This window comes from Felis catus, chromosome A2 (genome assembly GCF_018350175.1).
Source record: "Felis catus isolate Fca126 chromosome A2, F.catus_Fca126_mat1.0, whole genome shotgun sequence".
Classification (NCBI taxonomy): domain Eukaryota; kingdom Metazoa; phylum Chordata; class Mammalia; order Carnivora; family Felidae; genus Felis; species Felis catus.
In genome coordinates, this window is record NC_058369.1 from 26,863,454 (window position 1) to 26,889,838 (window position 26,385).

Sequence of the window (26,385 nt, forward strand, 5' to 3'; positions counted from 1 at the left end):
TTCAGTGTATAGATTTTTCACCTCTTTGGTTAGCTTTATCCCTAGGTATTTTATGGTTTTTGGTGCAATTGTAAATGGGATCGATTCTTTGATTTCTCTTTCTGTTGCTTCATTATTGGTGTATAGGAATGCAGCCAATTTCTGTGCATTGACTTAATATCCTGCAACTTTGCTGAATTCATGGATCAGTTTTAGCAGTTTTTTGGTGGAATCTTTAGGGTTTTCATATAGAGTATCACGTCATCTGCCAAGAGTGAAAGTTTGACCAAAGTGAGCTGATATTTAATACCAGTTTGTCTTTAAATATGTAAATACTCTTTTGTTGTCAGAAAAAGTTGTTAGATCTCAGTAGCAAGTTTTTTCTTATATAACCTAAATATATAACCTATGTAACCTAAATATATATTATAAATATAATAATATATAACTAATATATTATATAATTATATTATATAATATATATAATAAATATAATATATGTATTTCTTATGTAACCTAAAGGTATAACCTATATAACTGGCTAACCTAAAGCCAGTTAGTGTTGACTCATGCTAAGAAGGCTATATAGAAAACAGGATATGCACATGCAAAAAAAAGAAAAAAATGAGGTTGGACCCTTACCTTATGCTACATAAAAAACAAACAAACAACAACAACAAAAAACCTCAAAATGGATCAAAGACGTAAAGATAAAACTTAAAAACTATAAAACTATGTTTTAGAAGAAAACATAGAGGAAGAGCTTCATGTCACTGGATTTGACAATGATTTCTTGGATATGACATAAAAGCACAGGCAACAAATCTAAAAAAAGACAAATGAGACAACATTAAAATTTAAAACTTAACATGCATCAAAGGACACAATCAGCAGAGTGAAAAAGCAGCCTGTGAAATGAGAAGGAACATTTCCAAATCATATATCTGATAATGTGTATATTTAGAATATACAAAGAACTTCTACAACTCTACAACAACAACAAAGTCACTTGATTAAAAAACGGGCAAAGGTCTTGAAAATATATTACAAACGGCCAATAATCACATGAGAAGTTGTTCAACATTACAAATCATCAAGGAATTGCAATTCAGGGGCGCCCGGGTGGCTTAGTCAGTTAAGTGTCCGACTTTGGCTAGGGTCATGATCTTGCAGTTTGTGGGTTTGAACTCCAAGTCGGGCCCTCTGCTGACAACTCGGGGCCTGGAGCCTGCTTTGGATTCTGTGTCTCCCTCTCTTTCTGCCCCTCCCATGCTCATGCTCTGTTTGTCTCTCTCTCTCTCTCTCTCAAAAATTTTTAAAAAAATTAAAAAAAAAAGGAATTGCAATTCAGTATCTTAATGAATTATCACCTCACACCCATGAGGACGGCTCATATCCAAAACATGTAAAATTATAAGTGTTGATGAAGATGTGGAAAAATTAGAACTTGTGCAGTGTTGGTGGCAATGTAAAATGGTACAGCAGCTATGGAGAATAGTATGTCAGTTCCTCAAGTAATTAATATAGAGTTATATGATTCACTTCCGAGTATGTATTCAAAGAAAATGAAAGCAGGTCTTGAAAAGAGGTATTTGTACACCTATGTTCTTAACAGCATTATTCACAACATTTAAAAGTGGAAGCAACCCAAGTGTCCATGGATGGATGAATGGATAAATAAAATGTGATATATACAATCAATGGAGTATTATTCAGCCTTAAAAAGGAAGGAAATTTTAACACACACCACAACATGGATGAACCTTGAGGACATTATGCTAAGTGAAATAAGCAAATTACACAAACATACACACACATACAAACATACTATATGACTCCACCTATAAAGTATATAGAGCAGAAAAAAATCATAGAATCAGAAAGTAAAATGAAGGTTGCCAGGGAATGGGTGGAGCAGGGAGAAGTGAGAAGTTGTTGTTTAATGGGTGTAGAGTTTAAGTTTCACACGATGAAAAAATTCTGGAGATTGATTGCACAACGGTGTAAATATACTTAATAATACTGAACTATACACATAAAAATGTTTAACTTGGCAGGGCGCCTGGGTGGCTCAGTCAGTTTAGCATCTGACGTGGCTCAGGTCATGATCTTGCGGTCTGTGGGTTTGAGCCCTATGTCAGGCTCTGTGCTGAAAGCTCGGAACCTAGAGCCTGCTTCAGATTCTGTGTTTCCCTCTCTCTCTCTCTCTGCGCCTCCCCTGCTCATGCTCTCTCTCTCTGTCTCTGTCTCACAAAAATGAATAAAAAATGTTTAAAAAATTAAAATATTTAAGATGGCAAATTTTATGGGTTTTTTTTAACTATAATTTTCAAAAATTTTATGGGGGGAAGGGAACTAATTAGGAAAAAAAGATCTAAAAAATGCTCTTAGAAACAGCTTGAGAAACACTGTTACTAATAATTATATGTGTGTGTGTGTATGTGTGTGTGTGTACATGCATGCATGTATGTGCATGCCCAGGCATGTCCATTTTAGCGGAACTATTTAAAGTTGGAGTGCTTTACTACTAAATACATAGCATAATAGCATGTATCTCCTAAGAATGAGGATAATCTCCTACATACCATTTTATACCATAACACTACATATATATTATACCTCAGTATCATTATCACATTCAAGAAATTTAATATTGAACAATAATATATTTTGATATTCAGTCTATGTTCACATTTCTCCAGTTCTCCTAATGTTTTTTTTTCCCACACAAGGTCAATCAAGGACCATACTTCAAATTTGGTTGTAATTTTAGTCTCCTTTATTTAGAACAATTGGGGTCTTTCAAGATGTTGGCATTTTGGATAGTTCACACCAGTTGTTTGGTAGAATGTCCTTCAATATGGGTTTGTCTAATTGTTTTCTATGACTAAATTAGACACTTAGGACAAAAAATCACTACATAAGTGATATAATGCATCCCTTTTGGAGAGAAATAATACCAGTTTGTCTCATTATTGTGATGTTGAGACTATTTGGTTAATTAAAGTGGTGAGTAGATTTTTCTATTAATATTTTTTATTTGTTTCTAATAAAAGGCATATATGCTTAGTTCAGAAAACTTGAAAAATGCAAAAGAAAAGAAAATCACTATAATTTCACTGCAAAAAAATAAACATTGTTATTGTTTTGTGCATGTCCTTAAGCAGTCTTCTATTGTTCATAATATAGTTAGTTATTCCAACTTTTATCTATTTAAAATTTTTCCTTTTATAAATAGTCCAGTAGTGAACATCATTGTCCCCTTCAAATCTTTGTCCTAATTTTTAAAAATTATTTCTGTAGGATTTCTAAAATGTCAGTTGTTTGATTAAAAGGTATTAACTTTTTCACTTTTGCTATTGTATTCTCTGATTTTTATTTGGGTATATAGTACTCAAAAATTCCTCATCGAATGTGAACACTTCTGTTTCAACAGAATAAACAAATTAGTGTAAGAACCAGGTAGAGACTGGCTGTCTGCATTCTGTGCAACTAGTAGAAAAAGTCTTAACTGGCTTAACCCAGTCTATGGTAAGGTTTTTCTGAAATCCTATATCCACAGGTGATCCAATCAGCTGAGGACAGGGCAAAGCAGGTATAGGGTATAAGCAGCACTGTTAGGAAGCAGATTTTCTGAAGGAATGATGTAACAGGAAGAGATATTTGTCATTTCTAGTATGTTTAGTTTAACACTTGCTTCAAAGAAAAAAGTCTTTCTCAATGTGTTTGTTTTTGTATTTGGCACATAACATTCATTAAAAGTATCATTTCCCCCATGGTTTCCACCACAGGTCAAAATAATTTCCGATCTGTGATTAACTCCACTCCATTCTCTGTTATGTGGTATTGTACTCTTTCTAATACACAAATATGCTCTTGTCCCTCCACTGCTTAAATGCCCTTTAGTGATTTCTTACCGCTGTTAAGACAAAGGCCTTGCTTGGTAGTTGAGTGGATGTGAGAGATAAGGAAAAGGGGAGATTAAAGGATCCTGTCAGTTTATTGCTCAGATAACTGGGTGAATGGTGAGGTCATTCATGAGGAAGATCAGATTATAAGTTAAATTTAGATGGAATAAATTTGAGGTACCTGTGGGACATGCAATTCGAGCTATTGAATAGGTGGTTGGGTAAATTGTTCTAAAATCCAGGATGGAGATTAATTAGGGCTAGAGATACAGAATCAGGAGTTACCAAATTCAGATGGTAAGTAAAGACTCTGAGATAGTGGAGTAGAAAAACCAGACAGACTAGAGTAAGAAGAAAAGAAAGCTTGGGCAGAAATGACATGTGAGAGTTGGATAAAGGATCAAAAGGGAGCAGTCAAAAAAGTAGGAGAAAGACCATATATATTTGGTGACTCCTGTGCCAGTGGCGTAAAGGTCTTTCAAGAAAGGGATAGGACAGCAAATGCCTATGCTTCTGAGATTCCAAATAAGACTTGAAAAGTAACCTGGGAATCAGCAGTGACCTCTGCAAGATTACTTTTGTTAGAGCCTTTCACTTAGAAGCCAGACTCCAGTAGACTGAGGAGTGATTGGCAAGTAAGAAAGTGGTGACAGCAAGTGAAGACAACGCTCAAGAAGTTTGGTTGTGGGGGCGCCTGGGTGGCGCAGTCGGTTAAGCGTCCGACTTCAGCCAGGTCACGATCTCGCGGTCCGGGAGTTCGAGCCCCATGTCGGGCTCTGGGCTGATGGCTCAGAGCCTGGAGCCTGTTTCCGATTCTGTGTCTCCCTCTCTCTCTGCCCCTCCCCCGTTCATGCTCTCTCTCTGTCCCAAAAATAAATAGACGTTGAAAAAAAAATTTAAAAAAAAAAAAAAAAAAAAAAAAAAAAAGAAGTTTGGTTGTGAAAGGCAATAGAGAAACTTTAATAGCTAGCGCTAGGGAGTTTACAGATTTTTTAATTATTTGTTCCCATTGGGAGAGACTTGGATTTTGAAGATTCAGAGGAGAGAGAGAATCATGTGGAGATCCCTGAAAAGGAATCTAGAAAATCCCTGAAAAAAAGTCTAGGATGTAGACTCTTACTACATTTTCCTGGATTATTTGAAATTTAATTTTATATTCTTGAATAAAATTTTAGTATGCAGGCTCTTTTGAAGGCTACAATTAAAATGTACCTTTCCACTAGTAGGAACAAAAGCAAAATAATTTGTTTTGTGTGTGAGCACCTTAAATTAATGTGATTTAATTGAGTATTAAAGACCTGTTATACAGACTACTGATGGCTTTTTTTGTTCAAGTATTATGAATAGAAATGTGTATGTGGTGATCTTTAAATAAATGTTCTACCATAGTTCTGTAAAACTATATGGGAATTTACAATTGGAGGCAAAAATAAAGAGCCAAGTGCAAAAACTTACAAAGCCTCAAAATTATGCAAGAAGCTAATCTGAATATCAAAGGACAGAGGATATAATTTATTTGTTATTATAAATTCTGTCTGGAAACTTCTTTTTCATACTATGTCAAAAACCCTTAAACATTCATAGTTTAAAATAGTCTATTTGCTGCTTTATAAAAAAGATTATGAATTTACTTTAAAAATAATTTTGTCACTGTTAACATTGGAGATAAAATTGCATCAGTACCCTTTCATGAAGATTGTTTTACTTAGGAACCAGATCATAATGTTAAAAATAAGCAAAAAACAGGTTATGGTATCCAAAATTTTGGATCTTGAAGATGTTTGAACTGATTTGGTGATCATGTTATTATTCTGCTATTATATTGCTATCTTGTATAATAGAAATTTTGCTTTATTTGAGTACATTTCCCAAAACAGAAGTTAATAATTTGCACATTTGTTCTTTCAGCACTCTTTGTGTTTAAAGGGATTGAATGCTAAACTGAAACTGGCTCACACAATAAATAGTTGATTATTGGTTCATATAACTTAGCTGACCAGAGTAGATCCAGCTGTATCCCGAGCTCCAAAAGCATTGCCAGATTCTTTCTCTATATTCTTTTCTTTAGTTTAGCTTAATCCCTAGGCAAGCTCACAAAATTGCTGCAGATTTCTCAATCTCATTTCCTTATTTCTAAGTAGAACATTTTGAGCCAAAGTCCTTACATCACCTTAATTTGAATTGACTGAGATCAAATGCCTATCTCTACCAACCACAGTGGTCAGATAAATGTACATCCACATTGGCTTAAGACTGGGTTGTATCTATTTTTTAAAAATAGATATTACTTTATTTTATTTATTTTTAAAATATTTATATTTTGAAAGAGAGAAAGAGAACACATATGTGTAAGCACGGGAGGGGCAGAGAGAAAGGGAGACAGAGGATCCAAAGGGGGCTCTGTGCGGACAGCAGAGAGCTGAATGCAGGGCTCAGACACACAAACTGTGAGACCATGATCTGAGCTGAAGTTGTATGCTCAACCCATTGAGTCACCCAGGCACTCCTAAATATTCTAAGCTATAGATTTATAGAAAAATCAAATATATAGTATAGAGAATTCCCATATACCCCACATTCACCTTCCCCAATTACATCTTACATTAGTAACAATAAAGCAATATTGATACAATATTTTTAAATTAATTAATTTTTAAATTTACAACCAAGTTAGTTAGCATATAGTCCAACAATGATTTCAGGAGTAGATTCCAGTGATTCATCCCCTATGTATAACTCCCAGTGCTCATCCCAAGTGTCTTCCTTAATGCCCCTTACCAATTAAGCCCATCCCCCCTCCCACAACCCCTCCAGCAACCCTCAGTTTGTTCTCTATATTTAAGAGTTTTTTATGTTTTGTCCCCCTCCCTGTTTTTATATTATATTATTTATATTATATTTATATTTATATTATTTTTGCTCCCCTTCCCTTATGTTCATCTGTTTTGTATCTTAAAGTCCTCCTATGAATGAAGTCATACGATATTTGTCTTTCTCTAATTTCGCTTAGCATAATGCCCTCTAGTTCCAGCCACGTAGTTGCAAAGGCAAAATTTCATTCTTTTTGATTGCCGAGTAATACTGCATTACATGCGCGAGCGCACGCACGTGTGTGTGTGTGTGTGTGTATACACACACATATATATATGTGTGTGTATATCTACATACACACACATATATATGTATATATATGTATATATACCATGTCTTTTTTATCCATTCATCCATTGGTGGACATTTGAGCCCTTTCCATACTTTGACTGTTGTTGATAGTGCTGCTATAAACATTGGGGTGCACGTGTCCCTTTGACACAGCATACCTGTATCCCTTGGATAAATACCTAGTATTGACTTCTTCCTTGCTGGTTCAGATGCCTTTTATTCCTTTGTATTGTCTGATTGCTGCTGCTAAGACTTCCAATATTATGTTGAATAACAATGGCAAGAGTGGAAATCCCTGTTGTGTCCAGACTTTAGGGGAAAGCTTTCAGTTTTTTCCTGTTGAGGACGATATTAGCAGTGGGTCTTTCATATATGACTTTCATGATCTTGAGGTATGATCCTTCTATCCCTACTTTCTTGAGGGTTTTTCTCAAGAAAGGATGCTGTATTTTGTCAAATGTTTTCTCTGCATCTATTGAGAGGATCATGTGGTTCTTGTCTTTTTTTTTTTTTTAATTTTTGATGTGAGGGGCGTCTGGGTGGCGCAGTCGGTTAAACGTCCGACTTCAGCCAGGTCACGATCTCGTGGTCCGTGAGTTCGAGCCCCGCGTCGGGCTCTGGGCTGATGGCTCAGAGCCTGGAGCCTGTTTCCGATTCTGTGTCTCCCTCTCTCTCTGCCCCTCCCCCATTCATGCTCTGTTTCTCTCTGTCCCAAAAATAAATAAACGTTGAAAAAAAATTAAAAAAAAATTTTTGATGTGATGTATCACATTGATTGTTTTGCAGATATTGGACCAGCTCTGCATCCCACTTGGTTGTGGTGAATAATTCTTTTAACATATTGTTGGATCCACTTGGCTAGTGTCTTGTTGAGGATTTTTGCCTCCATGTTCATCAGGGAAATTGGTCTGCAGTTCTTTTTAGTGAGGTCTTTGGTTTTGGAATCAAGGTAATGCTGGCTTCATAGAATGAGTTTGGAAGTTTTCCTTCCATTTCTATATTTTGGACCAGCTGCAAGAGAATAGGTGTTAACTCTTCTTTAAACATTTGTTAGAATTCCTCTGGAAAGCCATCTGGCCCTGGACTCTTATTTTTTGGCAGATTTTTGATTACTAACTCGATTTATTTACTGGTTATGGGTCTGTTAAAATTTTCTATTTCTTCTTGTTTCAGTTTTGCTAGTTTATATTTCTAGGAATTTGTCCATTTCTTCCAGATTACCCATTTTATTGTCATATAATTGCTTGTAATATTCTCCTATTATTGTTTGTATTTATGCTATGTTGGTGGTAATCTCTCCTCTTTCATTCTTGATTTTATTTATTTGGGTCCTTCCTTCTTCTTTTTGATCAAACTGGCTAGTGGTTTATCAATTTTGTTAATTCTTTCAGAGAACCAGCTTCTGGTTTCATTGATCTGTTCTACTGTTTTTTGTTTTTGTTTTTTGGTTTTGATAGCATTGATTTCTGTTCTATTCCTTATTATTTCCTGTCTTCTGCTATTTTGGGGTTTTATATGCTATTCTTTCCAGCTCTAAGGTGTAAGGTTAAGTTGTGTATCTGAGACATTTCTTCCTTCTTTAGGAAGGCGTGGATTGTATATACTTTCCTCTTATGACCGCTTTTGCTGCATCCCAGAGGTTTTGGGCTGTGGTGCTATAATTTTCCTTGACTTCCATGTACTTTTAATTTCCTCTTTAAATTCTTGGTTACCCCATTCATTCTTTAGTAGGATGTTCTTTAGTCTCCAAGTATTTGGTACCTTTCCAAATTTTTTCTTGTGGTTGATTTTGAGTTTCATAGTGTTGTGGTCTGAAAATATGCACAGTATGATCTCGATCTTTTTGTAGTTGTTGAGGGCTGATTTTTGTTCCAGTGTGTGATCTATTCTGGAGAATGTTCCATGTGCACTTGAGAAGAATGTGTATTCTGCTGCTTTAGGATGAAATGTTCTGAATATATCTGTTAAGTCCATCTGGTCCAGTGTGTAATTCAAAGCCGTTGTTTCCTTGTTGATAATTTGATTAGATGATCTGTCCATTGTTGTAAGTGGGATGTTGAAGTCCCCTGCTATTATGGTATTATTATCAATGAGTTTCTTTATGTTTGTGATTAATTTATTTATATATTTGGGTGTTTCACATTTGGAACATAAATGTTTACAATTGTTAGATCTTCTTGTTTATAGACCCCTTAATTATGACATAATGCCCTTCTTCATCTCTTGTTACAGTCTTTATTTTAAAATCTAGATTGTCTGAAGTAAGTATAGCTATTCTGGCTTTCTTTTGACGACCATTAGTAGGATAGATGGTTCTCCCTTACTTTCAATCTGAAGGTGTCTTTAGGTCTCAATTGGGTCTTTTGTAAATGGCATATAGATGGATCTTGTTTTCTTTTCTTTTTTTTTTTTAAATTTTTTTTTTCAACGTTTATTTATTTTTGGGACAGAGAGAGACAGAGCATGAACGGGGGGGGGGGGGGCAGAGAGAGAGGGAGACACAGAATCGGAAACAGGCTCCAGGCTCTGAGCCATCAGCCCAGAGCCTGACGCGGGGCTCGAACTCACGGACCGCGAGATCGTGACCTGGTTGAAGTCGGACGCTTAACCGACTGCGCCACCCAGGTGCCCCGGATCTTGTTTTCTTATCCATTCTGTTACCCTATGTCTTTTGATTGGAGCATTTAGTCTACTGATGTTTAGAGTGAGTAATGAAAGATCTGAATTAATTGCCATTATGTTGCCTGTAGAGTTGGATTTTCTGGTGGTGTTCTCTGGTCCTTTCTAGTCTTTGTTGCTTTTGGTCTTTTTTTTCTTTTTTCATCTTTTCTCTCCTTAGAGAGTCCCCCTTATAATTTCTTGCAGGGCTGATTTAGTGGTCATAAACTCCTTTAGTTTTTCATTTGGGAAACTTTTAATCTCTCCTGTTTTGAATGACAGCCTTGCTGGATAAAGAATTCTTGGCTGCATATATTTCTGATTCAGCATATTGAATATACCCTGCCACCCCTTCCTGGCCTGCCAAGTTTCTGTGGATAGGTCTGTTGTGAACCTGATATGTCTTACCTTGTGGATTAAGGACTTTTTTTTCCTTGTTGCTTTCATGATTCTTTCCTACATTCTTTTCCTGAGTACCACTTACAGTTTGTCACCATTACTGTTGATGTCTGAATTTTTGGTATAGATCTTTATCTATTCACCAGGAAAAGATGTTTTTTTCGAGGTAAGAAAAGGTGTTAGGGGTTAAGAGGGTTCCACATGAAGTTGACTAAATTCAAAAGTGCTCTAGTTTAAAAAATGTACACAAATATCCTCTCTCCCCTCCCCCCATCCCCAGATTAATTCCACTAGTATTGTTGGGTTGGGATAGTTTGGCTATTTGCCATATCTATTACCAATTTCCTGCTACTGTTTTGGGTGCTGTTTCTGGCCTAATGCATTGTATATTCTTTCCTTATGCTGGATCCTCTTCTGGAACATCCCCTCCTAAAATCTAACTTTTGTTAAGACCCCCAATTCTCTATCAGTTAGGTATATCTCAACCTCAATAGTGTATAGAGTTTAAATATTTTCTCCTGGAAGGCTTTGGCCTTAGTACAAATCACAAGATGCAAAAGGGTACACATATCTTTATAATTTATTCTGCCCCAGTACCCACAAACATCTAATCCTAATCCAAATAGACACATGTGGAGAGGGATGTTGTCTAACTCCACTGACAAAAAACATCTGGGTTCCAACTCTACTCAGGTTCCCTCTTACTAGGGGGATTTCCTTCTTCATATTACCCTTTCTCATTCCATAGGGGCCCAATGTGTTGTTTAGCATATTCATTGGAATTAAGCTATGAGTATATAGTTGATAATATTAAGAGAAAGGTTTGTCTCCTAAAAGGACCAATATGAAGGACTTCCACCTCCCTTCTGTTAACACAGGGAAGGAGCCTGCCATGACCACCAAGATGGAGGCACTGGTAGAATTTAGAATGAGCTACTCATTCTACTTAAGCTACTCTTTTAGAATGAAGCTTCAGGGAGTTCAGAGGGGTTGAAAAGGACACAACAAAGGTAATAAGAGGGCAAAAGGCAGTAGAAAGGAATCCATGATGCTCATCTTACATGGTCTTCTGACATCTAATGTCTTGTTTGTGATAAGTTAATAGAAAAGATGTTTCTTTCTGTTCATAGACTTCCATGAAGTGCTTATAGTGCATGCATAATGCATATGTACACATATATACAATATCATAATTCTTAAATATACCTTAATCAATTGAAAAGTCCTTGAAGCACAGTAAAGTTTAAAGCAAACATAGAAGATAAAGGTTCCTTCACTGATAATTTGGTTATGACAACCTTTCTTGAAAAGACTGGGAAGTCTTACAAACTTTTTGTGAAAGCATTTTTAAAATGGTCTTCAGGTATATCTAAAGTATATACTAGCCATATTTATTACACAACACTTATGATTGTGTAAATTTGCTACTCTTCCTTAATATAAAAATTATACTAATTAACCAAATTTAACCAGAGATTTTGGACCTGGTTACATTTTATTACTATGACCATTATCCTAACAAAATCCCTAGTATAATCCCCAGGAGAAGCAAGTTACTTTAATGCACTAATCATAGAACCCTGTGCCTTTTTCCCCCCATCCCCACACTGTTTGAATAACCTTCAGTTTTAAAACTTACTGCTCACTTTGACCATGAAAACTCCTTCACTGCATTTCCTTCTGTGTAGTTAGAAGTATTTCTCAAGGAAAAGTTATTTATTCATTCAGAAGTAGATAGTTGAGCTAGACACTGTGTTAGATATGGAGTATAACTGTCAACAAGGCAGTTTACCTCTGCTCTTCTCTGTAATCAAAAGAAGCTAAAATTAACTGAGAACTTAATGTGTGTCAAGCCCTGTTCTAAGTACTTTATGTGTATTCTTTCTGATAATTCTCACAACCATCCTAAGAGGTAATTTTGATTTAATCCCTATTTTACAAATACGCAGTGTGGGGGTGGAGAGGATAAACAACTTGCTCAAAGCAATACAGTGAAGGGTAAGCCCATGCTAAGCTACCTATACTGTTACAGGTAAAATTCTGAAAAATTCTGTTCTGAAAAATACCAAAAACTAATACAAATTAGTTTTTCCTGGAGAATGTGAAATCTCTTGTAGAATGGATGAAATTTGTAAATGTGAATATAAGCATGGGGCTGAGACTGTAAAAAGATATACCATTTACACATAATATGCAAAGTATTGAAATATATTCAAAACAAAATCATAATCTATTTTGACTACTGCTGTCATCAATTGGCTTTATTTTGTATATCTAAAATTACAAAGCAGCATTATTTAAGAGATATTCTATCATCCAGATCTGAAGAAGTTTGAGTGATACCATGCTGTATTTTCGGGGGTGCATGGTAGGAAATGCACAGCACCGGTAACATCCTTCGCTGCTATCTTTGGTTTTTCCCCAATTCTATGCTTTCTCTGTTGGCCTGACAGGTTGCTAAAGATAATCTTTTGAATGGGTAATCATGGATAATGCACTTAGCTAAATTTAAATTAATTAGAGCTATATTTAGATAATAAAATGGTTCTATTGAAAATAGGACTCATTTCTACAGAACAAAAATTTAATCTTTGTGTAATATTGCTTAGGGAATCTGGCACGCTCCTGATATGGAATTAGAATTAAGTTACTTAATACTTATTGAATTGTTTTAGCTTTTTAGTTTTCTCTCCCCACTTCTTTGTCCCATTTGTTTATCTCCTTGGTTGGCTTGTTTGGGATTTTTCCAATCCTTATATTTTTCACAATATTACTTCTAATTCCTTTAAGCTAAAATATAAATGCTAAATAGAAAAATATAATTCTGCAAAGGGACTTTAGCAGCTTTGTTTTCTGTTTATTTACTTGTTTAGGAAATTGTTCTTTAGTTTGCCAGAAAACAATCCTGTTTATAAATAGTAGAATCACTGTTGGAATTATGATTTTCTTTAAAACTGTAACATATAATCTTAGGTGAAAATTTTAATATGTACTGTCATAAATAATGTTAATATAATAAAATATGAAATTTACACATTTTAATTTTATTTCAGGTTGGAATATACCAATAAATATGCTGTTACTGCTCAAACAAACCACTTCCTTGTGTTGCCATCTTCAATCAAAATGTAGACTGCTATAGGTAACTCATCTCCTCTTTTTATTTCCAATAGTTGAACTTAGCTGCAACATGCTGAAAACTGAATGGCTCTAATTTAGAAGATTCATGGTGTATAAAAAATATTCAATGTATGAAATTAAGAATCATTTCCATGTAACCATGTAGGAAACCCCCTGGGTGCATTTTGGCTCTTTGTTTGTAACAAATCATTTTAATTTGAGAACACTTATGTAAATATGAATAAGTATAGTATAAAAGTCTCGTGTGTTATAATACAAATTTTAACTCTCTGAGTGTATTGGAAACTTCAAGTTTTCTAGTTTAATATTTAACATCATTTATTCAGATGTTAGAGCCTTATAAATTTTTTTAAGTAGGAAAGATGATACAAATTTATATGGATTTAGATTGGCAGATAAAGGTTGTATCAGGCCTTCTCTCTCTCTCTCTCTCTCTCTCTCTCTCTCTCTCTCTCTCTTTAAATTTATTTTATTTTTTTATCAAAATTTTTTTAATGCTTATTTGTTTTGAGAGAGAGAGACAGAGCATGAGCAGGGGAGGGGCCGAGAGAGAGAGGAAAACACAGAATCCAAAGCAGGCTGCAGGCTGTGAGCTGTCAGCACAGATCCTGACATGGGGCTTGAACTCATGAATCATGAGATCATGACCTGAGCTGAAGTTGGATGCTCAACAGACTGAGCCATCCAGGCATCCCAGTTTTTGTTGTTGTTGTTGTTGTTTGTTTTTTGTTTTTAAGAGAGCGTGCACTTGCACCTGTACACATGTGCATGTGTGTGTGCGAGAGCAAGTGAGTGAAGGAGGGGCAGGGGGAGAGGGAGAGAGAATCTTAAGTAGGCTCTACACCCAGTGTGGAGCCCATTGTGGGGCTCTATCTCACAACCATGAGATCATGACCTGAGCCAAAATCAAAAGTCAAACAGTTAACCCACTGAGCCACCCAAGCACCCCCCAGGCCTTTTAAAACAAGTATTTTAAAATAATTTTTTAGAACTTGAAATTAAGTGTAAGAAAACAAGTTTTCCTTTGTACTATGGCCTCCTTAGACATACTTAAAAAATCAAAAGTTCTGAAATAATTGTAAAATAGTCATCATTTTCATTAACTGAGGCTATGCTGCCATAACAAAATAATCCCCAAATCTCAGAAGCTTAAAACAACAAAGTTTGTTTCCTGGTCTTTTAACTCATCTTGTATTGGTCAGCTGTAACTCAGTTTGATGTTGTCTTCATTCTGGAACCCATGCTGAGAGAGCAGCCTCTACCTGGAACATTGCCAGTCTCATGGTAAAAGAAAATGAAGAATGTATTGGAATCATACAATGGCTCTTGAAGCTTCTGCTTGGAAGTGGCATATCTGGCTTCTCCCATTTTATTGGCCTAAGGAAATCATATGCAAAGCATGATGTCATGAAGAAGCGCCAAATATTTTGAACAATAATAAAATATAATTCACCATACTCGACCTTCTTGGTCACAAATATTCATTTCCTTCCCTTTCGTATGTAAAATATACTCATTCTGTATCCAAGGTAGACAACTCAATAGTCTCATCCAATTGTACTATCAGACTCAAAATTCAAGATATTATGATAGTTTCTCTATAAAGCATGGATGTGATTCCTTTTCAGGGACAATGAAATATATTTTTATTTAAGCCAGTGTGATTGATGTTTCTCTTACATGCCGCAGAAAACATTACAATTTATAAAAATCTAGTATCATAGTTGTCTGAAATAAATAGAATACTGACAAAGCAGTTTCTTCAAGTTGGACTACAACTGCATCAGGCTGATTCTTAAGATACTCTAAAATGGAAACTGCCTCTGAAATTCTTTTCAAGTATTATTTTAAATATGAAAAGACAACTTAAAAACTTTAACTACAGAAACAAATGGATATACTATTACCATTATGGCATCATAACTTGATGTTTTATTATTTAAGACTCATGATATTGGTTCTAATGATGCAAAGATCATTCAATAGGGAAACAGTAATCTTTGGAGCAGATGGCTCTGGGGCTACTGGATATCCACATGCTAAAGAATAAAATTGTATTTCTCTTTCACCCCATATTCAAAAATTAACTCACAGTGGGTCAAAGACCTAAATGTAATGGTTAAAACCATAAAACTTTTAGAAGAAATCATATGTATCAATCATCAGGACCTTGGACTAAGAAATGATTGGTTAGATACATCACCAAAAGTACAAGCCACACACACACAAAAGATAATTAGATCATCAAATTGAAAAAAAAAAAAACTGCTTAAAAGGACATACTCAAGAAAATGAAAAATTGAAAGAATGGGAGAAAATATTTATAAAATATTTATATGATAAAAGACTTGTATCCAGATTATAAAACGCAATTGCTAATCAATAATAAAAAGACACATAACCCAATTTAAAAGTGAGCAAAGGCTCTGAATAAACATTTCTCCAAATAAGATATATAAAAACTAATATGCATATGAAAAGATGTTCAACATCCTTAGCCCTTGTATAAAAATTAAACACATGATGATATACCAGTTCACTACTAAAATGGCTATAATTTAAAAAAGAAAAATGTTGGTGAGGATGTGGAGAAATTGCAATCCTTATACACAGATGACAGAAATGTAAAATGGTGCAACTACTTTGAAAAAGTTTGGCAGTTCCTCTAGAGATTAAATGTAGAGTTACCATATGACCTAGATTTTCTACTTATAGGTATATTCCCAAGAGAAATGAGAGTATGTATCTACACAAAAACTTGTATGTGAAGGTTCATAGTAGTATTATTTATAATACTCAAGAAGTGGAAACCATGCGATATGGATATATACTACAACATGGATGAACTTTAAGAACATGCTAAGTGAAAGAAGCCAGACACAAAAGACCACATAGTGTATGATTCCATTTATATTAAATAGACAAGTATATAGAGACAAATATTAGTGATTGCCAGAGGCTGAGGATAAGGGGAAATGAGGAATGTCTGCTAATGGGCACAGTGTTTCTTTTGGGGGTGATGAAAGTATTCTGGAATTAGATAGTGATGATGATTGTGCAACTCTATGAATATACTGAAACCATGGGATTATACATTTTAAAAGGATAGTTTTTATGGTGTGTGAATTATATACCTATAAAACAAAAGATTCAAAGCTATGTGTGCCAGCTGAAAAAAAATTCAATTGTATTTCTATACAATGATAAATCAGAAAATGGAAAATATTATTCCATTCAATATATCAACAAAAATAATTAAATACTTTTGGAATAAGTTTAATAAAAGAAATACAAGACTATTATACTGAAAATTTAAAAAATTTATTGAGAACAAAGAAGATCTAAATCAATGGAAAGACATTCCATATTCATAGATTGGAAGGTTCAATATGTTTAAGGTGAAAATTTTCTACTACTTGAGCATAGATTCAATGTAATCCCTGTCAGAATTTTTGGTGCCTTTTTGTATAAGTTGACAAGCAGATTCTAAAATTTATAGGAAATGCAAAACATCTACAATAGCCAAAACCGTTTTGAAAATTGGAGGACTTTCACTTTTCAATTTCAGAACTTACTATAAATATAGTTATCAGGACAGTGTGGCACTGACATAAGGGTAAACATATAGATGAATGGAGCACAATTGAGAGTCCAGAAATAAATGTGTATATTCATAGCCAATTGGTTTTTGAGAAATATGCTGAGGACATTCATTGGGGAAAGTATAATCTTTTCAACAAATGAATTTGGGACAATTGGATACCTACATGCAAAGACATGAACTTATACTCTCATTTCACACCATACACAAAAATAATAGTCTTAAATGTAAGCTAAAACAATAAAACTTTTAGAATAAAACATAGTAGGAAATCTTTGAGACCTTGGGTTAGGCAAGGAGTTCTTAGCTATTTCTTTGCACAGCCTGTAAAAGAAATAAATTAATACATTGAACATGAAAATCCAAAACTTTTGCATTTCAAAAGTCACCATTAAGAAAATGAAAAAATTGGGACACCTAGTTGGTTCAGTCAGTTAAGCAAGCAACCAGCTCTTGATTTTGGCTCAGATCATGATCTGATGGCTGTGGGAGTGAGCCCACATCCGGTTCTGCACTGAATGTGGAGCCTGCTTAGGATTCTCTCTCTCCTTTTCTCTCTCTGCCTCCCAATCCCCGCTCATGCCCTCTCTCAAAATAAATAATAAATAAACTTAAAAAAAAAAAGAAAATGAAAAAATAATAGACTGAGGAAACATATATCTGATAAAGGTCTTGCACCTTCCAAGAACCCTTAAAACTCAATAATAATACAAACAGCTAAAAAAAAAATGAGTTAAAGATATGAAAGACATTTTACAAAAAAATATATAGAAATGGCTATTGAACATGTGAAAAGATGCTCAATAGCATTAGTTATTAGGGAAATGGAAATTAAAACCACAATGAGACACTATTTCACACCCACTACACTGGCTATAATAACTAAGAAAACAAATGTTTGTGAGGATGTAGAGAAATGGGAACACTTATACATTGCTGGTGGGAATGTAAAATTTTGTAGCCACTTTTGAAAATAGTTTGAAAGTTTTTCAAAAAGTTAAAACTACCAGATAAACCAGCAGATCAGCTCCTGGGTATCTATTGAAGAGAAATGAAAACATAAGCCCACACCAAAACTTGCATGTGAATGTTCATAATAGCATTATTTATAAAAGCCAAGAACTGGAAACAACTCAATTGTCCATTCACTATATTATATCCATGTAATTGAATATTATTCAGCAGTAAAAATAACGTACTACTTACACAGTCTACATTATAGATAAACTTCAGAAAGAATGCAAAGTGAAGGGAACACATATTGTGTGATTGTGAACACATATTGTATGATCCTATTTATAGGATATGTCTAGGGAAAGCAAATTTACAGAGATAGAAAGTAGATTAGTGATTACCTGTGTTTAGGAGTAGGAATCTGGATTTAGTATAAATGGGTTTGAGGGATCTTATTGGGGGGATCCAGTTGTTCTAAAAATTATTAATGGTGAAGATTGCACCACTCAGTAAATTTGCCAAAAATCACTTAAATTGTTCACTTGAAAAGGGTGAATTTTGTGATATATATATATATATATATATATATATATATATATAGTCTTTTTTTTTTTTAATAATCACATGGTAATGTGCCAAAACACAGCAAGGGGATGAGGACAGAACAATTAAAAATGAAAGGGATCTTGGGTTTTGCTGCCAATTTAAAAGGATCACAACAATGAGGTGAAACCAAAATGATTTAAAATAATTTCTCTTTTGGTGCTTTCATTTCTGTCTTTGGTAGTCAGATTCAATGGTGACCATGGAACCTTTGTCATTTAGGAACCACATATATGCACAGAGTCTGATGCTGTCTGAAGATCTTGAAAAATGAAAGTCACAGCAAAACAAACAAACAAACAAACAAACAAAAACTACCAAAATACTCCAAAAGTTCCACTAGGTGCTACCATTTTCTAAGTCTTTTTAGGTCTTTATTTTGTCAATTACTTTATAATTCATATAGTTTCATGTAGTTGTTGTCTCCTCTAAATTTTCTCTAAAGTTACTTTCCAGGACCCAGATACTGTTTGACAGTGAAGATTTGTGTTTTCTCTGAATTTCTGAATTGAAATATTTTAATCTAAAGTAGCTTATGGAGATAATCATTTTAAAAACAAAGCATTGTACTTCTGGAGAGAATAGTAATTTGTATGGTTTATTAAATAATTTATAATACTTAATATTCCTATTTAGTTCCTCTGAGATATAGTTGGTCTTATTTACTCATTCATGGACCTACGCATTGATTCAGCAAATATCTACTAAGTACTTATTCTTACCTAGTGCTAGGCTAGATGCTGGGATTATACCAGTTAACTCCACATGAGGAAAGAAAAAAATAAACAAAGAAACAGTAATTTCACAAGATAGGATATCATACAAGAAAGAGTGGTCAACGAACTTGATGTAGACTGTTCTATAGGTAGTCTCCTCTGGGGAGGTAGTAGGTGAGCTAAGATCTGAATGATAAAAACAAACACCCAATCACATGAGGATTTGAGAAAAGAGCATTTTAGGTCACAAGACTATAAAAGACCTCTAAGGGTAATTGTGCCTGGACTGTTTCTGAGAATATAGAAGCCAATGTAGTTGGAATGTGATGATGCGGGAGTTGTATTTCATAGGTCATAATAAATAGTATGCATTTTGGTCTAATTGCAACAGAAAGGCACTGTAAAGTTTTTAAGCATGGCAGTAACATAATCTCATTTATATTTCGGATAGGTCAGTTAGGCTGCTCAATGGAAACTGGAATGGAGAGGGAGATTGAATGCAAAGTTAAAGCAAAAAGATGAAAGCCTTTTGCAACAGTCAGGAAAAGAGATGGTAGTATCTTGGACCATGATAATAGCAATAAAGATGGAAAAGATGAGTAGATTTGATATTTTTCTTTAAAAGTTAGAGTTAATGATACTTCTTAATGGGTTAAAGGGATGAGGAGATAATATAAATCAAAGAGGACTTTTAAGTATTTGATGCCAAGAACTGGGAGGATGGTGGTTTCATTTACTAAGATGGGGAATATTGGAGGAGAAACAAATTTGGTAAGGAAAATACAAGTTTTTCCTATTTTGAAAAGGTTGAATTTGTGATCCTATTCATCAGCCCAGTAGAATATCAAGTAGGCAGTTATATATTTAATCTGGAGCTCAAAAGACAGATCATATGATTGGACACATGTATCTGGGGGTTACTGCATAGAGATGTCATTTAAATCTGTAATTTCTTTTTTTTAAGGGTTATTAATTTATTTGGGGGAGGGAGAGGCAAAGAGAGAGGGAGAGAGAGGGAGGGAGAGAGAGAGAGAGAGAGAGAGAGAGAGAGAGAGAGAGAGAGAGAGAGAGAGAATATCCCAAGCAGGCTCCATGCTGTCTGCACAGAGCCTGACATAGGGCTTGATCTCACTAATGGTGAGATCGTGGATTGAGACGAAATCAAGAGTTGAATGCTAAACCACTTGAGCCACCCAGGCTCCCCAAAATGTCTCCATTTTTAGAGAGAAACTGACAATCCAGCTTTTGATGTGATATCTCACATTTTAAATATATTGGCTGGGGAGCGTGGGTTCAAGACAGAAGTGTAGGAAGATCCTGAGCTCACCTGCTCCCCTGGATACACCACCCACAACTACGTTTGAGACAATTATCACCAAAGGAGGCCTGAAAACTGGATAAACAGAGTCTACACAAGGGACAGCACCAAGATGAGCAGGAGAGGCAGAGACATGGTCTCACTAAGGGAAAAAACCACACCCCAGGCATGGTGCTCTGTGGTCTGGAGGGATATCAAAAGGACACACTTTTCCCTGAGTTAGATTTGAGCTCCATATCAGGCACTCCAACCCTTAGATCCTGCACAAGAGAAATAAACTCCTAAAACATCTGGCTTTGAGAAGCAACAGAGAGGGGCGTCTGGGTGGCTCAGTCAGTTAAACATCTGATTCTTGGTTTTGGCTCAGGTCATGATCTCACAGTTCATGAGATAGAGCCCTACTTTGGGCTCTGCACTGACAGTATGGAGGCTGCATGGGATATTCTCTCTCTCTCACTCTCCAAGTAAATAAATAAACTTAAAAAAAAAAAGAAAAGCAACAGAGAATATGTCCAGGAAAGCTATAGAACTATACAGATAAGAAAACCCACTCTTAAAGGTGCAGTATACAGACTCACTCAACTTAGAAACCAGCACAAAAACACCAGATTAAAAAAACCAAAGACCAGTGGTAAAGGAAACCTGCTTATTAATCTTGGCATGCCAACAGGCTGGCAGCTGGGCCTCTGGGAACTGAGACACTAGTGGCAGCCCCATTTGCCAGCTCATTCTGCTGTGCTGATCCCAGTGCTGTTGAACACCATTTTGGAACCTACCCTCTAGACTACTATGTCAGGGAATGTGCCCCACTGAGAACCTGCCCAACCATATGTCTTGTCAGGCCTTGCAGCTGACAGAACAGTAACCCTGCCCACCAGCACATCCGTGGCAGTCATGGCCAAGACTCACAGCAGCCTCAGTGAAAGCCAGCCCTACACACCAACATGCCCACAGCAGTTACAGCTCTGCCACAACAGGAGGGTGAACACAGCCCACACAGGGAACAGCCCTGAAGTGCCTGACTCTGATAGCCAGTAGTGATTGTGTTTCTGGGCCCCACAGGACATCACCTACATAAGATCACTCCTTCAACACTGGGAAAACTAAAAAACATAAAAGACTGGGAAAACTACCTAAAACAGAAACAAGCACAGAAAGTAGGCAAAATGAGACTGAGGAATATGTTCCAAATGAGAGAACAAGACAAAATCTCAGAAAAAGAACTAAATTAAATAGAAGAGTAATCTACCCAATAATAAGTTAAAAGTAATGATCATAAATATGCTTACCAAACTTGGGAATGGATGAACACAGAACTATAACAGAGATAGAAAATATAAGAAAATATCAATCAGAACTGAAGAATAAAAAACAGAAATGAAATATACAGTACAGGGAATAAATAGCAGATTTATTTTTCAGTGAACTGGAAAACAGGCTAGTGGAAAGCACCCAAACTGAACTGCAAAAAGAAACAACGAGATAGTTTAAGCGACCACTGGGACAACATCAGTCACACTAATAGGGGTCCTGGAAGGACAAGAGAGAGACAAAGGGGCAGGAGGAAACTTATTTGAAGAAATAATAGCTGAAAACTTCCCTAATCTGGAAACAGATATCCAGTCCCAGAATTAACACAGTCTCAAACAAGAACTCATAGAGATACATACCAAGACACATTACAATGAAAATGTCAAAAATTAAAGATAAAGAATCTTCAAAACAGCAAGAGAAAAGCAACCAGAGAAAAGTTACCTGTGAGGGAACCACTGTGAAACTGTCAGCTGATTTTTCAGGAGAAACTTTGCAGGCCAAAAGGGAGTGGCATGGTATATTCAAAGTACTGAAAAGAAAAAAACTTACAGTCAAGGATAGTCTACACAGCAAGGTTATCATTCAGAATTGAAGGGGAGATAAAGATTTCCATGTGGTGTTGGGAAAACTGGGAAGCTACATGCAAAAGAATGAAACTGGACCATTTTTTTTTTTACCATATACAAAAATAAACTCAAAATGGATTGAAGACTTAACTATAAAACCTAAAATCATAAAACTCCTACAAGAAAACATAGGCAGTAGTTCTTTGAGATGGGTCTTAGTGACATTATTTTGGATCTGTGACCAAAGACAACAAAAGCAAATATAAATGGAGTTACATCAAACTAAATTTTTTTGTATAACTATTTAGTTATACAAATTTTTAGTCTGTACAAACTAAAATATTTTGTATATCGAAGGAAACCATCAACAAAATGAAAAGGCAACTTAGTGAATGCGGGAAGATATCCAAAAATGATCTATCTGATAGGGGTTAACATCCAAAATATATAAAGAACTCTTAAAACTCAATTTAAAGATATCTGATTTAAAAATGGGCAGAAGAATTAAATAGGCATTCTTCACAGAAGACATAGAGGGCCAAAAGACACATGAAAAGGGGCTCAACACAGTTAGCCATCAGGGAAATGCAAATTAAAACCACCATGAGTTATCACTTAACAACTATCAGAATGGCTAGTTTGCAAAAGAGAAGAAAGAACAAGTGTTGATGAAGATGTAGAGAAAAGGGAACCCTCGTGCACTGTTGGTGGGAATATAAGTTGGAGCAGCCACTATGTAAATCAGTATGGAATTTCCTCAGAAAATTAAAAATAAAACTAACATATGACCCAGCAATTCCACTTGTAGGTATTTATCCAGTGAAAGTGAAAACACCAGTCCAAAAAAATATACACATCCCTATGTTTATTGCAGCATTATTTCCAATAGCCATGAAATGGAAGCAACTTAAATGTCCATTGATAGATGAATGGATAAAGAATATACGGTGTGTGTTTGTGTGTTTGTGTGTATGTGTGATGACTGCCAGAGGGGATGGGATGAAGGAGGTGGACAAAATAGGTAAATGAGATTAAGAGGTGCCATCTTCCAGCTATAGTATAAATAAGATGTGGGGATGTACTATACAGCCTAGGGAATATAGTCAGTAATATTGTAACAACTTTCTATGGTGACAGATGGTAACTAGACTTGTGATGACTATTTTGTAATATATATAAATATCAAATCAGTATGTTATACACCTGAAGCTAATATAATATTTTGTCAATTATTTTTCAAAAAATGTTGACAAGTTATTCAAAATTTAAATAACATAATGTTGGTGAAACCAAAGTGTTATGAATTTTGCCCTAAAGATCATAGCATGGAAAGCTCATGGAAAGGGCTGTCAAAGACTTGAGTTCTTGTCTTACTTTAACTTAACCAGGTACTTTAACTTTCTTGGCCTTAATTTTTCAATTATTGAAAGTACACTTCTATGACCCAGTGTCAAGCATGATAATTAGAACTTTATGAAATACTAGCAGTGATCAAGTCCTGTGGATCTGAAGTGTAAATGCTAGATTGAGCCATATGAAATTACTGATAATTGGCCATTTTGGATCTACAAAAACATTACTTTCATGTTATTCAACCTAATAGTTTTGTTTCACTTGAGTCTGAAAGCATGATGAACCAGGCATTGCTGTGCTGAGACATACTAGAATCTGAGGGGAAAAAAAAAAAATGTTCTCCTACATTTTATAGCAAGGTCAGGAATTTGGCCAGAAAGCCATAGGCAGAGGACAAGAGCATTAATGGAGACAGAATAATGATTTGCCTTTTATTCCGCTGTAGCAGCAGCTAATTTGATCTGACTGAGCTCTTGTTTCTAGGTTTCTCACTTAGGTATTCATTCTCTAGACAGGCCTCCAGGTGGCTCATACCTGAGTCCATTTAGGAATCTGATTTGGATCTGAGTCATTTATATGTATGAAGATTATAAGCCTTCATTGTTTGTAAAATAATAATACTTTTAAATAAACAGCTCAAGTTCAAAGTGAAAAGAAATGAATGAGTATCAACATGTGTACATTCATTTTTACCCAGAACAGTTAACTGAGTTTAGCATTAACCAAGCATAAAATATAGCTATGCACCAACTCTTTCAGTCTGAGTTCAACATCTCATGCATACCAGGTATAGGGTACTTAACAATAATTACCTTACTAGTTTAAAGTGGGCCTTACAGTAATCCACATTGTAATTTTTTTCCTACTCCCTGAGGCAATTAATTTTAAACTATAGCTAAGGCATGCAATCCAGATGTACATTGATTTCAGGCTGGGTTACTTGGTGTCAAATTCAGTTCTTTTGTTCATAAGGAACATGAGAGCTCTACACCATTTGTGTCAATATAGTACTTTGTTCTTAAACATGTAGTATATATATTGAGAAAATATGTAGAACCACCTCATATACATAAGGATATTTTAGTTCAAGAAATGCAATAGGTGTCCAATACAGAATGGTTGAATGAATAAACATGTGTTGAATATTTACCGTATGCTTGATACTGTGATATCAAAATATAAAAAACCCTGCTCTGCCAGGAAAGTATGAGAATATCGGAGTATGGGAATGACATTAGTAGGGCAGCAGTGGCAGTGGCAGTCTTTCATTCTGTCAGTTTCGCAGAGTGGTCCTTTATGCTAGAATCTTAGTCTTAAGTTAGTCCTAGTCACTGTCCTCCTAGCAGTTCTGTGAGCTTCCACAAATCTCTTTAATGACCTGCTTCTCATTAATTGGCTAAAGTTGGTCTCCGTTGCTTGCAACTAAAAGCCTTGTGTGATTCAAGGGAGAACCCCCAGTGCAAGCGAGATGTCCTTTTTTTTTTTTTTAAATTTTTTTTTTCGACTTTTTTTTGGGGGGGACAGAGAGAGACAGAGCATGAACGGGGGAGGGGCAGAGAGAGAGGGAGACACAGAATCGGAAACAGGCTCCAGGCTCTGAGCCATCAGCCCAGAGCCCGACGCGGGGCTCGAACTCACGGACCGCGAGATCGTGACCTGGCTGAAGTCAGACGCTTAACCGACTGCGCCACCCAGGCGCCCCGAGATGTCCTTTTTATAGATAGGATATTTTTGCAATGAACCTGAGGGGACTGACTATGCTTAAAGAGTAAAACAGGATGAAGATTTTTGAAATAACTGGGCACAAAAGTTTTTTCCCTAAGGTTTTTAAAAAGGAAACGAGATCACTTCTACAGTGTACCTAGTGTGGCAATAAAGTCCACCAGGCTTGTTGTCAAGGGAAACATTTAGTGGGTGGGCAAGCCAACACTTATTCACTTCACTAGCATCATTATATGAAATTTGAAAAATAATGATCCTAATTCATCAACTACTTAAAATTTTTTTAACAGTTATTCATTTTTGAGAGACAGAGAGAGATAAAGCGTGCATGGGGGAGGGTCAGAGAGGGAGGGAGATGGAATCTGAAGCAGGCTCCAGGTTCTGAGTTGTCAGCAGAGTCCAACGTGGGGCTCAAACTCACGAACCAGGAGATCATGACCTGCGCGGAAGTCAGACGCTTAACTGACTGAACCACCCAGGTGCCCCAGCTATTTCATCAACTACTTTTAAATTAAGTTCACCTATTTGCTATGATACTGAAGTTCATAACACCTTAGGCAGATTTAGAGAGATTTCAGTGAAATGGTTTAAGATAAAAAATCTCCATGAATTGATTACAACAGGAGTTTATTTGTAAAATTCGTTTGCATGGCGTAATTCATTCCTCAACTTTGCCAGATAAATTTGCTGTTGCTGTAGTTGCTAGATATCTGATTCATTCATTTTGGTATAAACTCAGTAGTAAAATTTTGCTTATAACCATATATAAACTTTCCATGGATAATCAGTTTATCTAATGGAGAAGAAACTGATACTGACTTCATTGAAACAGTTTACTTTTTTTACATGTAAAGAAAAAAATGAACATTTGTTAACACAAAATTATTTGTAAAGGTATAATTTATTTAAACAATAATTTCTTTATAGTATTGTCCTATAGGTATGGTTTCAAAATGTTTATGTTTTGGGGAGTGTGGGTGGCTCAGTTGGT

General features: G+C 35.5%; 1 long non-coding RNA gene across 6 annotated transcripts in view; it reads left to right on the forward strand.

Moving 5' to 3' along the window:
• LOC102901572 overlaps positions 1 to 26,385 on the forward strand; it is a 190,875-nt gene that overhangs the window by 7,063 nt on the left and 157,427 nt on the right. For all 6 annotated transcript variants that reach the window (XR_006593801.1, XR_002740291.2, XR_002740290.2 and 3 more), the window contains exon 2: positions 13,160 to 13,248. This is a non-coding gene — a long non-coding RNA (uncharacterized LOC102901572). The remainder of the gene's footprint in view (positions 1 to 13,159; positions 13,249 to 26,385) is intronic.